Here is a 16001-nt window from a genome sequence, read left to right as displayed (position 1 = left end):
AGTGTGCTAGGCTCGGACTGTGACTTCCATGCAGTGCACTGTGACTATGGCTTCTATGCAGTGTGCTAAGTTCTGACTATGGCTTCCATGCAGTGTGCTAGGCTCTGACTATGGCTTCCCTGCAGTGTGCTAGGCTCTAACTATGGCTTCCATGAAGTGTGCTAGGCTCGGACTGTGACTTCCATGCAGTGCTCTAGGCTCTGACTATGACTTCCATGCAGTGCTCTAGGCTCTGACTATGGCCTCCATGCAGTGCTCTAGGCTCTAACTATGGCTTCCATGCAGTGTGCTAGGCTCGGACTGTGACTTCCATGCAGTGCTCTAGGCTCTGACTATGACTTCCATGCAGTGTGGTAGGCTCTTATTATGACTTCCATGCAGTGTGCTAGGGTTCTGACTATGGCTTCCATGCAATTTGCTAGGCTCTAACTATGGCTTCTCTGCAGTGTTCTAGGCTCTAACTATGGCTTCTCTGCAGTGTGCTAGGCTCTGACTATGGCTTCCATGCAGTGTGCTAGGCTCTGACTATGGCTTCCATGAAGTGCTCTAGGCTCTGACTATGACTTGCATGCAGTGTGCTAGGCTCTGACTATGGCTTCCATGAAGTGCTCTAGGCTCTGACTATGACTTGCATGCAGTGCTCTAGGCTCTGACTATGGCTTCCATGAAGTGCTCTAGGCTCTGACTATGACATCCATGCAGTGTGCTAGGCTATTACTATGACTTCCATGCAGTGTGCTAGGGCTCTGACTATGGCTTCCATGCAATTTGCTAGGCTCTAACTATGGCTTCTCTGCAGTGTTCTAGGCTCTGACTGTGGCTTCCATGCAGTGTGCTAGGCTCTGACTATGGCTTCCATGCAGTGNCTTCCATGCAGTGCTCTAGGCTCTGACTATGGCTTCCATGCAGTGTGCTAGGCTCTGACTATGGCTTCCATGCAGTGCTCTAGGCTCTGACTATGACTTGCATGCAGTGTGCTAGGCTCTGACTATGACTTGCTTGCAGTGTGCCAGGCTCTGACTATGGCTTCCATGAAGTGTGCTAGGGATCCTTTATTTTTTTCACATCAATTTTTTTCTCATAAAGATGTGGGACAGGAGAGATTCTTGAAAGGCTGAGATTTAGATTGTCCATTTTCCAATCTTTCATTAACTCACCTAGTTATTAATTTATTCACATTGTGGCTGCCACAGTCTGGTGCTAACTCTCTGGGGGAATAGAAACATTCCTGCCTCACTGTTCATTATCCACTATGCACTGGAGGCAAGAGAGACTGTCTAAATATAATATGCATGAAGCATCCTATATTAAAACTAACCATGATAGGTTACTGATATGATAGGTAGGCAGCTGGGAACTATTATGGGGTAGAATGGTACAGGGTTATAGGAGTGCTGGTGGAGGAGGTTACAATTTTAAGCCGAGCTCATTGAGAAGGTGACATCTGAAGACTCTGCGCGTGTGTGTTTATGTGTGTATGTGTGTATGTGTGTATGTGTGTGGTGTCATGAGAGCACCTGAGTGTATAGCCATATGCTACCGTGTTAGTTTAAGGCCAATCTGCACAACTTTGTGAGATCCTTTCTGGAAATAAGGGTGGGGGGAGGAGTGAGAAGATAGAGTCTAGTTGTAGATCAGTTGCCTAGTGTGCACTAGGCCTGTATCACAAGAAAAGGGTTGGGTTGGGGGAGCGGGGATTAATGCCAAAGTTTTCGAGGGAGTAGGGTATAGGGTGTGGTGAAGGCCAATCCTACAGAGCCAGGGAGCACAGTTAAAACTTGGGCTTTGCCGGTGAGGGCAGGGGAGGAGTTCTGGACAGAAGAGAACAGACATGGTCTGACTGAGGCTTTGAGAGGGCTGGCTTGCTGCTGGGTTAAAGGAACTTCATGGGGAGGCTTGAGACCCAGCAAGGCCACCGTGAGGGCCACAGCAGTGGTCCCAATGGAGGGGTCAGTGGGACATGAGAAGTAGTCATAGTCCTGTCTATTTAAAATTTGTCTAAGAGAGCAGTTTGCAGTGAGAGGAGATGGAGCCAATGATGCCTCCACTGTGATGGCTGACCACAGCTGAGCTGGGGACAATTGCAGCTATTGCCACAATGCCATAACCTGTCTGGGCATTCACAAATAAGCTGATTGCTCTTCATTTCTTCCAAAACAGCCCTGTATGTTCCAGCTTTGGCAGAATTTCTTACTATGAGTCCTGGCTTTAATTTTTAAAACATTTTTTTTTATTTTGCATGTATGGGATTTTGCCTGCATTTATGTCTGGGCACCAAAGGCGTCAGATTCCTCGGAACTGGAGTTGTGGATGTTTGTGATCTACCACATGGGTGCTGGGAATCAAACCATGTCACCTAGAAGAGCAGCCAATACTCTTCACCTTTGAGGCATCTCGCTAGTTCTCCTTGGCTTTAATCTTACAGGTGGACGAGCTGCATCTGTGGAGAGCCCTGAACCCTGTTGTCCCACGGGCAACAGCAGCTGATGCAAACTCAGGGTGGAGCAGGCATTAGTTAACTCATGACTGTCCTAGGCAAATGCAGGGATTTATTTCATTGTTCTTGACCATTGTCACAAAGTTGCATATTGGGGCTCTGGAATGGGTTCATCTCCTAATCACAGGTTCTCGCTCTATGACCCTCTGACCCAGTAAGGTCACTGTGGTGTTCTCTGCTTTGTGACATCACATGGTGTATTTTTCTAGGAGTGTCTGAATTTGTTCCAGGTAGCCCAAATGTCCACATTTTTGCAAACAGCAGGATATCCCGTTTTACTTTTGTTTGTTTGTTTTTTGAGACATGAGCTGCACTATGTGATCCTGGGTGGCCTAGACCTTGCTAGGTAGACCAAGGTGACTTCAGATTCATAGATACTGCTTGCTTCTGCCTCCTGAAGGCTGGCATTACAGGTTTCTGTCACCCTGCTCAGCCACCATGTCCTTTTTTAAAGGTGGAATGATAGTGAGACACACACACACACACACACACACACACACACACACACACACACCACAATTAATAGAAAGGAGTAATGAGGTTTAGATCTTAGTTCTATCCTTTGGAGTTGAGCCCTCTCTTCTATCACATCTGTCTCCGTGGTAAAACACACATATGCGCTACTTTCTCCTGAGTCCAGCCAAACCCCTTCAAAACTGCTCAGTTTTTCGTACTGAGTTTACAAGGTCACTTGGAAATACAACCTCAGCATTTACCGTTATGCCTGCTCAAATCCCAGGCTGGGGACAGTTGTTACAGTGTAGTGGGCTCCCTTTAGTCACCTACCGACGATCTCTGTGATGGGACGATCTGCTCTCTGACTGGCACTAGGGAGCACATTAATGTGTCCAAATGCTCTGACTCAGTCTACCTTCAGAGGAATAGGGCTTTCTGGAATATTGATTAGACAGTAAATACTTAGGTACTTGGGTGTCCTTCAATTTGGAAACATGGGTTAAAGCCCAAGGGCTATAAATCATCTTTACATCTGGATTTCCAACATGCATTCGGATGACACAGGACAGAGAGCTTTAGGACTGGTCAACATTCAGAGTCCTACAAACCCAAACAGCAGAGATATTCTTTCTCTCCACATGCATATGTGTATTTGTATGTGCACCCATGCATGTGTGTTTGCATGTGTGTGCGCAAGTGCCATGCATGTGTTTGTATGTGTAGGCCTGAGGAGTATTTTGAAGCAAATACTTTCTATTTTTTCATCCGTACAACTTAGAAAATGAGAGAAAGGTGCATAAAATACAGCAGAGGGGCCAGAAAGCTGCGTCTGTGGTGAAGAGTACGCACTGCTCTTGTAGAGACCTCTTTCCAGAGCTCATATCAGACAACTCACAACTGCCTGGAACTCCAGTTCCAGGGCATCAGTCCCCCAAGGACACCTGCACACATATGGTACACACACAGGCAAATACACTGACACACACACACATCGCACACATATACATTGTGCTTTAAAGACACACATTTGCATACACATATACACACAGTTATACTCACACACATATACACTCACATATGCATACTCACACTCATATGCACACATACATGCATACACAGTTGCACACACATGTGCATTCACATGCAAGCATACTCATACACACATATCTTCTTACACATGCACACTTGCACAGATATGTGTATACACAGACACGCTTTCACATACACTCTCACACAAACATACACTCACACATACACAATACTCTCACACATACATACACACTCTCACAATACATAATACATCCACACTCTCTCTCACACACACTCACACACACATACACACACACTCACACATACTCTCATACACATATATCCACACTCTTACACACACACACACACTGTCACACATACTCTCTCTCACACACATACACACACATTCTCTCACACATACATATACGTACTCACAATACTCCCTTACACATACACACACACGCTCATACACACTCTCACACACACATACACAATGCACTCTCTCACACACATACATACACTCTCACACACATGTACACACACTCACACACTCTCACAATGCTCTCTCACACACTCACACAAACATACTCACACACATACACACACTCACACACACATACTCTCACAATACACACACACTCACATACACATACTCTTTCACACACACTCTCACACATACACACACTCACACATCCCTACTCTCACACATACATACTCACTCTCACACACCCTGTCACACACATACACACTCACACACACTCTCACACATACACACACTCACACACACCTACTCTCATACATATATACACACACTCTGTCACACACACTCACATACATACACTCTCTCACACACACTCTCACACATAAACACACTCACACACCTACTCTCACACATACATGCACACTCTGTCACACACATATACACACTCACACAATACACTCTCACACATACACACACTCTCTCACACACACCCTCTTACACACACACACTCTTACACACACACACTCTCTTTCACACACACATACTCTCACACATACACACACACTCTCTCTCACACATACACACAGACATACATACATACACACTTCCTCACACACACACACTCACACTCCTCTTACACATACACTCACACACACACACACATACTCTCTCTCTCTCTGTCTCTCTTTGTCTCACACATACACATTCTCTATCTCTGTTTCTCTGTTTCTCTGTTTCTCTGTTTCTCTGTTTCTCTGTTTCTCTCTGTCTCTGTCTCCGTCTCTCTCTCTCTCTCTCTCTCTCTCTCTCTCTCTCTCTCTCTCTCTCTCTCTCACACACACACACACACACACACACACACACAGAGTCAGTCGGAGAGTTTCACATGTATCATCTAAGATCAGCCCCATTACCTGGGGCAGTGGTGGCAACCCTTCCTTATACACAACCCTTCATTCATTCCCTGCCCCCTTTTCCTTGGCTCCCCCTTGAGCTCTAGCCCATGACCACCCCAAGAGGATTAGCAACTGCTGGTCTTTGATGGTGCTTTCTGGGCCTAGGATGGAGAGATGGCGGTCCTGGGATGACCCCTCACTCTCCAGCCTTCTCCCAGGACTGAGCTCTTCAGCTTAGACTGCCAGCCTGGGGAACAGTGTGCAGCCCTGTGTGCTCAGCCCCTGGAGGCTGTGGGCAGTAGCTGGGGCCCAGGCCCTGAGCTGCTGAGTGTTTTAATTAGCCCTGGTGCACAAGAAGCCCCATCTGTTCCCACACTTTGTGCTGCTCCAGCCTCCCCACCTCCCTGCCCCCAGACCAGCCAGGCCTTCTCTCATCCCTGCCATCCCCCGAGATGGCCCTGCCCTGAAAGCCTTGTCATGGAGCCACAAGCTGGTTGTCACAGGACTAGGTAAATCCTACTCTTTAACCCTGCTTGACAGATAGGTAGGGGACAGATGGCAGGGAAGAGAGGGGTTGGGTGGCTTCTGCTGGTTTCTGGTGGCTCTCCTGTCACTGGCCACAGAGCTGGGAACTTCTTTCCTCCTTTGCGTAGAGCAGGCACAGCTCCTTGACCTAGATCATCCTGGTGTCTTAGTTGGGTCCTCTTGACTGCAGAGCCTGAGGCAAGGGCTTGGGAGTCAGTGGTTTGTTGAGGGGATTCCTGGAGGGAGGAGATCGGGGAAGCAGAGGCAAAGAAAGAGGTAAACCCCACCATTGAGATTGCTTAGTGGAGCCAGGGGACTGACAGGCCAGACTGTTTTAGGGTTCTGATGTGTAAATCCTTTGTGGGTGACCTGTTACCCACCAAACTGCTGGTGGCAGTTTTGAGAAGAGCAAGCCAGCTCAGCCCATGCCCTGAGCTTTAGATATTGAACAGCTCTGGTCCTTGGTGCTCTGCTGTCTTCTTATCTACCTACCACACACCAGTATGAGATGGTTGGCCCAAGCAGCCGCTGTTTTATTTCCTCTGTGAAACGTTGATTCAGGAAACTCTGAGTTGAGGGTTAAGCCTTGGGAGTCTCTCACATAACTGCAATCAAGATGGTGTTCAGGACCAGAAACTAGAGACCCAGGTCTATGGAAGCTGGTTGCATATCCTTTTCTCCTCCTGTTTGTTCATATGTCTTTCTTTCTTTTTTAAAAAAAGATCTATTTATTTATTTTATGTATGTACACTGTAGCTATACAGGTGGTTGTGAGCCATCATGTGGTTGCTGGGAATTGAACTCAGGACCTCTGCTCACTCCGGCCCTGCTTGCTCCAGCCCCGAGATTTATTTATTGGTATATGTAAGTACCCTGTAGCTGTCTTCAGACGTACTCAAAGAGAGGATCAGATCTGATTACGAATGGTTGTGAGCCACCATGTGGTTTCTAGGATTTGAACTCAGGACCTTCAGAAGAACAGTCAGTGCTCTTAACTGCTGAGCCATCTCTCCAGCCCCATTCATGTGTCTTTCCAGGAGGCCTTTTTACATGGGACTGTTTGGGCATTTGCCTTAGTTAGGGTTTATACTACTGTGATAAGACAATGACCATAAACAATTTGGGGAGGAAACGATTTATTTCAGATTATAGCTTGTAAGTCTGTCCCCAGGGGAAGCTAGGACCGGAACTCAGGGCAGGGACCTGGAGGCAGGAACTGAAGCAGAGACGTGGAGGGGCATCACTTACTAACTTGTTTCCCATGGCTTGCTCAGTCTGCTTTCTTACAACCCTCAGGACGGCCTGAGTACTGTCCTGTTCCAAGTAAAGCACTGTCTACGGTGAGCTTTGTCTCCCACATCAATCATCAACCAAAAAATGGCCACAGGCTTGTCTGCAGGCCAATATGGTGGGGACATTTTTCTCAACTGAGGTACTCTCTTCCAAGCTGACTGTAGCCTGTGTCAAGCTGACACAAGACTGGTCACGGCGGCTTCCTTACTGCACAGCAGCCTCTCAGACCTTTCAGGGCATGGGATTTCTGGGTCTGTACAAGTGTCCCAAAGGCCAGTGTGGAAGCTACATAACCTTTTATGGTTTTGCTCCAAGAGTCCTAAAACTCACTCCCATCTTAGACTGTTGGTTGCAGGGGAGTTAAAAGTCTGCCTAAACTCAAGGCGGATGGGCACAGACTCCTCTCTCGATGGAAGAAGAATGAGCCCCATTATAGAAGATCAGCTATGATGGAAGACATGCCTGCACCCACCTTTGGCGATTACACATGGGTCTATATTAGCATACTATATCCATACATAGAAGTAATTATATATGTGAATAGTTATATATGATGTATAATTATTCACGACCCTATGGATACCATATATACCACATCCTAAATCAAAACATTACTTTAAAAACAGAAGGTTTCTGGTGGTCCATGCCTATGATGCACAGCACTTAGGAAGTGGAGGCAGGAGGATCAGAAATTACAAGCCATTCTTAGATACATAGTGGACTAAGGTCCAGCCTGGGCTAAGTGAGAATCTCCCTGGATAAAAGAAAGGCAAAGGAAGTTACTCAGCAGTTAGTGTGTCAGTGGTTAGAGGAGCTGCCTTTCTTCTGACCGCTCTCAAGGAGTTGAATGTTTTCCTTCATGACCTGGGAGCTGAGAGTTCTCTCTTCAGAAGCCTGCCAAGTGATTTTGAGGGACTTTGCTCCTTTTGCTACTGCTTAACAACATTGACTTGATGTGTGGGTGTAGACATAACAAACCTTTCTTCCCATTTTATTGATGGGGAAACTGAGGCTATGAAAAATCTCCCAAGAGTCTAGCCTATAACAAAACTAACCAGGAAGCTGCATTTGTGGTTTCTGAACTGAAACCTCCCCAGGGATTCCCCAGGGGAGTGGAACCCTCAAGGATTCCGATGGGTCCTCAGGACTCTCATAATTCTTGGATGTTAGTGTTGATCCCCACAGAGCTGAGGACGGTTTCCTCTCTCACTGGAGATCCTCAGTGGCTCCCCAGCACCACCATCAAGAACAGATCTAAATGTTCAGGGTGCTCAGGGCCCTCCCTGGTGGGACCTGTGTGTGTGCCTGTATGTCCTGCACACACACATACAAATGTACATAGATACCTCTCCTCATAGTTAAGCCAGCTCTGCTGGAGACCTATAGACATTTGGCAGAGATAATGCCCTCTGGACAGGCCATAGGCCCCCACCCCCAACTCCACCCTCTTCCCTGAAGAGCTCTCTGGAATTGCAACAAAAGGGAGAGACCCGGCTCTGACATTTTCTTTGTTCACAGGAGCTGAAAGAGAATAGCAGCACTGGCCGGGCTGACAAGAAGAGTGATGGGGTGGAGGCACCGGCTGCTGAGGGGCCAGAGAAGTCTTGGGGAAGTTTCCATATACGACTACTTTCTGAAAAGACTTAGATCCAACTGCGCTCTTTTTGGACCTAGCTTGTTCCTTGCCGATCCAATAGGTCTCAAGTGGCCCATAAAATTTTTACTACATTTTGTCCACCCGTGGATACCGTGACCTAACGTGACCCAATCAGGGAGCTGTTTGGCAATGTTTTCAGAGGGGACCAGAACGTCCTGGGGCTGTGGCCGAATTGACAGTGTTTGCTTTAATCAGGAATGATGGCTTCTGGTGGGAATCAGAGGCAGGTGGTGCAGAGAGCCGTGAACTTTGTCACAGAACAGTGACTTCTGTAAAATTCACAGCAGTTCCTTCCAACTCTTCCTGGATGAGCAGTGGGGACTACAAATGTCTGGTGAGCTGCAAGGAATGACGGGAACGGTGTCTTGCTTTAGTCTTGAACTCGGGCAGGGAAGTTTGCATGGGTTAAACCATGGATGGCTGCAGTTGTTTGAGGATATTCTACTCTGTCATTTTGATTGAATAACTCAGAGAAGTAAATGGAAATAAATAAGAAAGGTCATGTCTTTGTTTTTGTTGCTATAGCAGAGCATCTGAGATTAGGTAACTGATAAAGAAGAGGAGTTGCTTTTGCCTGAAAAGTTCAAGGTCAGTTGGACAGTTCTCGTGTGGGCTTCATGTTGCTTTAAACATGGTGTGGAGTGGAAAGGCAAATAGCTGCTTGTAAAACAGAGGAGAGCGGGCCAACTCTTGTTCTGGTTCAGTCATTTGTTTCTTTTCTTTTTAAAAAAATTTATTGGTTATTTTATTTATTTATATTTCAAATGTCCTCCTTCCTGGTCTCCCCTCTGCAAACCTCCCATCCCATCTGCACCCCCCTTTGTCTCTAAGAGGGTGCTCCCCTGCACACCCACCTCACCTCTCTAGCATCCCCCTATGTTGGGACATCAAACTTCCACAGGATCAAGGGCCTCTCCTCTCACTGATGCCAGATATGGCCATTCTCTACTACATATGCAGATGGAGCCATGGGTCCCTCTTTGGTTGATGGTTTAGTTCCTGGGAACTCTGAGGTGTGTGTGTGTGGGGGGGGGTTGGTTCATTCATAACTGTAGAAAGTCATGACTACGTTATGAACACTCCACCTCCCACCAGATCTCACCTCCCAACATTATGCATGAAGGATTTAAAGCTCAGAATAGGCTCAGAAGGGGAAGTCCAAGCTGGCAGCCCCGATGTTCCAGGAACAAGCAGAGCATGTGCAGGGCTTTCTAACTTTGTCTTGCTTGGTCTGGATGCCCCAAGGAACAGGGTTCATGCAAAAAAAAAAAAAAAAAAAAAAAAACTAGTTTCCAGAATGGCCCCTCACTCACAGGTTTGCAGTTGGTGCCTTTTGCGGGTTGAGATCTTAGCTGGGGCTGTCAGCAGCTGGACAGCTCCATGTGGCCGGCAGGCCGGGGTGGGGAGTCTCTGAGAGTGAGCCAGGCAAAGGTTGTGTTTCTAACCTCTTAGTACCTGGTATGACCTCCATTACACATCTGCATTTTGCTCAGAGAAGCAGTCAGAGTCCTGCCCAGATTCAAACTGGCTGTCTCTACTTCACACCTCTTGATAGAGACTGGCAATATTCTGGAAGAGTTCGCGGCCATGGGCACAATACCCTGTCCACTTTGGGAAAAATCCACACTGGGCATCCTCTGCCCGTCGTTGCTTGGCTCCTGCTTCCTGGCAATTTCTTCCGGTGTGTGTGTGTGTGGGGGGGGTTTCCATGTGTCTCTGCTAGAATCTGGTAATTTCTCCCAACAACACTCTCAGCTGTGCTGTCAACCCAGAGGAAATCCAGAGACACACATGACTTTCATAACTCATAATAATGAGTAGACTCATTGAGTGTTTTTCAAGATTTACTTTATTTTTAATCATATATATGCATGTGTGTCTGTGTGTGGGAATGCTCACATGCTGCAGTTGCCCACAGAAGCCAGAAGAAGGCGCTGGATTCCCTGGAGGGTACCAGGAGCCATACTCTGGTTCTCAGGTCCTCTGTGAGAGCAGTGTCTTAGGGTTTTACTGCTGTGAACAGACACCATGACCAAGGCAAGTCTTATAAAAACAACATTTAATTGGGGCTGGCTTACAGGTTCAGAGGTTCAGTCCATTATCATCAAGGAGGGAGCATGGCAGCATCCAGGCAGACATGGTGCAGGAGGAGCTGAGAGTTCTACATCTTCATCTGAAGGCTGCTAGCAGAATATTGACTTGCAGGAAACTAGGATGAGGGCCCTAAAGCTCACACCCACAGTGACACACCTACTCCAACAAGACCACACCTTCTAATAGCGCCACTCCCTGGGCCGAGCATATACAAACCATCACAAGCAGTATATGCTTTTAACTGTGGATCCACCTCTCCAGCCACAGCATTTTAAGAAACCTAAAGACTAGTTATATTTGAAAATATATTATATGTTAATATAATATATTATAATAAAATATAATATATAATAACTTATTATTATGAGTTATTTCTCTCATCACCAACACCACATCTCTTATAAAAACACCATAAGGTGGGTGTTATTCTTATGCTCTGAGGGATACACTCTACCGTGGTGAGGAAGAACTGGTGGGGGTGTCTAGCTGCTGCAGCAGCCATAGCAAGGGCATCTGATTTCACTACACTGGAAATCCAGGAAGCAGAGAGCAGAGCCAGGACTGGAACCAGGCTACTTACTGTCTATTAACCCATTCCCATACCACTTTCTGAAAATTCTAGTATCTTCAAAAACAGCACCAGACAGCTAGGAACCAAGTGGGGAACATTTTGTACTCAAACTATAGTATGAATGAAAGGCAGGTACTAGAAAATGAACGCTTTCCACTTTTCTATACATAGCTTGCCCTTTTCGGTCTGAGCTCTACAGAGCCTGCGGATTGAGACATTTATCAAATGAGCAAAACATCTTAGCAGTAAGATGGAGCAGATCTAGGTATAAACCCGGCTCCTGATCCATGAGTAGCTGGCAGGTCCTCCACCCCCATTTCACCTGCATGTGAGGCCAGAGGAAAACTTGCAGGAGTCAGTTCTTTCCTTCTGCCATGTGGGTGCCTGGGATTTGAACTTAGCCTGTCAGGCAACCTCACTAGCCCTGATTGACTTAGAACAGAAAGAATTTCAAGTCCAAAAGTGTGGGAGGTGTCCTTGGTGCTGAATCACGGGTAGGTGATACTAAACACCCCTGCTTTGCAGAGGGAGGACAGGCACTGAAGAAGTGGGGGGTAAGGAGATGCAATGGTTGAATTCTTGGGTTGTTGATTGCCTTGTCTTTGGAGACATACTCCAAAGACATGCGGGTTGTCCTGAGCGGAGGCAGCCCAGAAGAAACAAGATTATTAAAACAACCACAGCAAAGCTGCAGGGTAGCAATAAAGTCACCCAGAGCACTTAGTAGGTACTTTTTACGTACCTGAGGAATGATAAATATTATTTCTTGGTTTAAAGCATTGGTACAATAGTCCCCTTGAATCTTGCTGTGGCAATCATGCTTGTCCCAGGGAATCGTGAAAGGCTAAATATAACCAAGTATATTTGATATTTATATTTAGGGGAACTGCCAGATTATAAATGCATTCCGTCTTGAAACCTCATTTGTTAAATCACCATGAGGCTTCTATTGTGAATTTCTCATTAAAAATGTCATCACACCCAGGGGCATGGAGAGAGTCATCTTCATTTTTGTGTCTCTGTTACCTAGTGCCACGTGTGACTTGTGTATGCTCAGTGGTGGAGAGAATGAGTTTTCCTCTTCACAGATCTCCCTCTTCACCGCCCCCCTCTAGTGTTTCTCCCAGTTCCTTTGGCTCAAATAAAACACCTTCAGGGGCACTCCTGCTAGACAACAGTCACAATCTCTTGCTCCCTCCTCAGCAACTGGCAGCCTAAAATGTTTAATACTAGTATGATAATTAGGACTTAATTGGTTTCCTCCTACGTCATTAGCACAGTGAACTGCAGTGACCGATGAAGCTTTTCCTGCCATTGTGTGAGCTTCTCAAGTGCCTGCCGGTCCACTTTAACAACCTTCCCAGCATGCTTGGTACAGCTCCGGGCCAGTCTAGAAGTGAGCATCGCCTGGGGTGAGATCCGTAGGTTGGCGAACCCACTGCCATAGGCACAGAAGTCCTCGGGTCCATGGCTTCAGCTTCTGCAGTGTCAGTGACCTATGGCCAACTCTGGTCAAAGAACATAGATGGAAAATTCCATTAATCAGCAATCCTTAAGTTTGAAATAACTTATTGTACTGTATCATTATAACTGCTACCGTTTACTGTGAGTTGTCATTGTTGCCTTTTCATGGTATCTAATTTACCAACTGAACTTTATTGCATATCTCAGGCTTAGGAAACATATTGTCTGTAGGCTCAACTAGTGGATTGTGTCTTTCTTGAGTAAGAGTGGTGTTGAAATATAAGATCTAGGCAAGGCCTTGTTCCAGTTTGGACAGAGATGTGTTCAGTAACAGGGTGTGGGTGAAGGGAGGGATGGTGAAAAGAGAAATGGGTCTCCAGGGCCAAGACAGTGACAAAAAGCTATGATGTCACAGGAGTTACCATCAAGAACAGCCTGTGGCATGTAAAGGCAGCCGCCACCTGGACACCCAGAGAACATTTCACCTCATCCCTTTCTCTGGCTTGGACTTGGGAGTAACAAAATGGCAGGCAGTCACAGGGTAGTAGGTGGAGCCAAAGAGCAATGGGCGGAGTTAGTAATGGGCAGGACCAATTTTCTAGAAGGTCTCCTGACAAGGTAGGTATCTAGGTAGGGTTAGTGCGAGAAAAAAAAAATCTTGCTTCTAGGAAGATTTACTTAAAATACAAAACCCAAGTCCATTTTGAGGACACACTGATGACACCGAGCTGCTGGCTTTGTCACTCCTCCTTCCTCCTGCCTCCAAACCTCCAACAAAGCAGGTCAACTCCACTAAGGAGGTTAAGCACGCAGTGTTTAAATTTGTTCTCTAATGTCAATATTCTTAACAGCCACAGTGACATTTGAACAGGAGTCTTGTGGGGACACAGAGCAGGGTTCTGCTGGCCTCCTGGCCCTGTCTTTGAGCACTCTGTGTTGTTTTGCATGTGGCAGGAATCAAAGTCCCCCTGGCTAGCCTTTTATTTCTACTTGGCTCCTTCAGGTCAAACTTTAAGATGAGAACTATCTCCGCTGCTTGTGGGGAGGTGTGGGGACGCAGAGGGATGGAGGGAGGAGTGTGTAGAAAGGGCAGGCTGCGGAGGCAGATGATGCCCAGTGACGGGTGGCCGGGCTGTGTCTTGTGGCCGCGTGTCCGGCAGAAGGCCTTGAGGGGAGCGGCATCAACAGAGGCATCTGGTCCCCCAGCATGGAGCAGCGGCCGTGAACCATGGCAGATGCAACCTCAGCTGTGATTGGGCACGAGGCACCAGTGTCCGAGCCCGGGTCACGCGCCAGGCCCATTTTAACTGTGACAGTGTGGTGTCAAACTGCCACTCTCTCCCTTTTTTTTGCTTTGAAATCTGCCAGCTCTTGGAATCAGCCTCTACCAGGCCCCTCGGGTTTCGGGCTGGAGGAAGTGAGCAGGGAAGGTGGTGAGTGACGTCCAGGGAGGAGGGGGATTCATAGGCAAGGTGTGAGAAGTGAGGCTTCGGGGGTTGTTTCACAGGCAGAACTGGGCTCCATAAGACACACGTGCAGCATGAAAATGCTCTGGGTGAGCTTGACGCTTGGCAGCACGGTCAGATAGTATACACAGGAGCGCCCCAAAGATGGGAAGAGTTCCTTAAAGAAACTTCAAAGAAAGCTGATGGTGTTGAGTGTTAGACCTAAGAACATGTGTGTCTGGGTGTCAGGGCAGAAGGGTCCGTTGTTCTCCTGTGTACAGTTACTCTCCCCTCAGATCTGTTTGAGGGAAGCTGGTGGGACAGGACCTTTTTAGAGCTGGTGACACAGGTCTGGTACAGGAGAAACTTCTGAAGGCATGTTGGGGCTTCTACAACTGGCCCTGTCTCTCCCCCATGGCTCCTTCCCCCTCTTTACCTCTCTCCTTCCTTCCTTCCTCCCTCCTTCCTCCCCCTTCTCTTTTGGCATTCTTTCTTCCTCCTTTCCTTTCTTCCTTCTCCTCTCTCTTCCCGAATCATTGGGGTTTTCCTATTTAACTTCCTTTCCCTCATTCGGTGTGGAGGGAGTAGTGAATCAGAAATCTCTAGGCAAATCCCACTTCCCAGTTCTGGGTGGAGAGACGTCACACAATTCCCTGGTTGTGCATTGTTCCAGAAGTGTTCCTCTCAGAGTCCCAGGGAAAAATAAATAAATTTGCAAATGTTACACAAATAGCAAACCACATCTACATGCTGTGTAGTCTGGGCTCAGAGATTGTCTGGATCCCAGGAAGGCTCTGCACCCCTGATTCACAAAGCACAACTGAGGTTAGCCGGGGTACCTTTCTCCTCCAAACCTCCGGCCTCTGATAAACTATCACTACACCCCATGCTCCCACAACCCTGATTCCCACAGCATCGTGGGGCCTGCACGGACTTCTGAGGACCTGTTCTCAAGTTGTTGTGGGGATCCACCGTATGATGACAATTAGGAACAGTTAGTGTGCAGATGAGGCCAGAGAGTGGCAGGTGGCAGGAACGGGCCTCAATTAACTAAGAGGCACCAAATCCCTTACTAATGAGGCTGGGCCACCCAGATGAACCAGGAAGCATGTGTCACTGCCAGCAGTGAGGATTTGTGCTGGAGAGGGTGGGGAAGAGAGGCTGGTCAACAGGTACCTGGTGTAGCCACAAGCATGGCCCCTTTGGTTTGGAAGGAGACTGGTGTAGTAGCCACAGAGGTTAGCGGATGGCCGAGCCTGGGGCGGGAGGTGTGTGAGTGTCAGTTCTGCATCCTTGGGTCACTTTAATGTCTTTTGGGGAGGCCTTAGAATTACCCCAAGGATATGTGGTCCATGGATGTGGCCAGTCAGAAGGCACTGAGTGTCAGAACTGTAATAAAGAACTGCTGTCTTGGGGGAAGAATTTGAAATCCAAATCAGATACTGTAATAACGCTGCACATTGGGCTCTGTAACTAAGAGCCAGGGGACATTTCCATTGCAAATCTCCTGGGGGGGCTTTGTGTACATTCACCATCTGAATTTATATGGAATGGAAACTTGTTTAGCTTTGTGTGTGTGTGTGTGTGTGTGTG

This window comes from Mus caroli, chromosome 16 (assembly GCF_900094665.2).
Source record: "Mus caroli chromosome 16, CAROLI_EIJ_v1.1, whole genome shotgun sequence".
In the NCBI taxonomy this organism is placed as follows: domain Eukaryota; kingdom Metazoa; phylum Chordata; class Mammalia; order Rodentia; family Muridae; genus Mus; species Mus caroli.
This window is presented reverse-complemented; position numbering follows the sequence as displayed.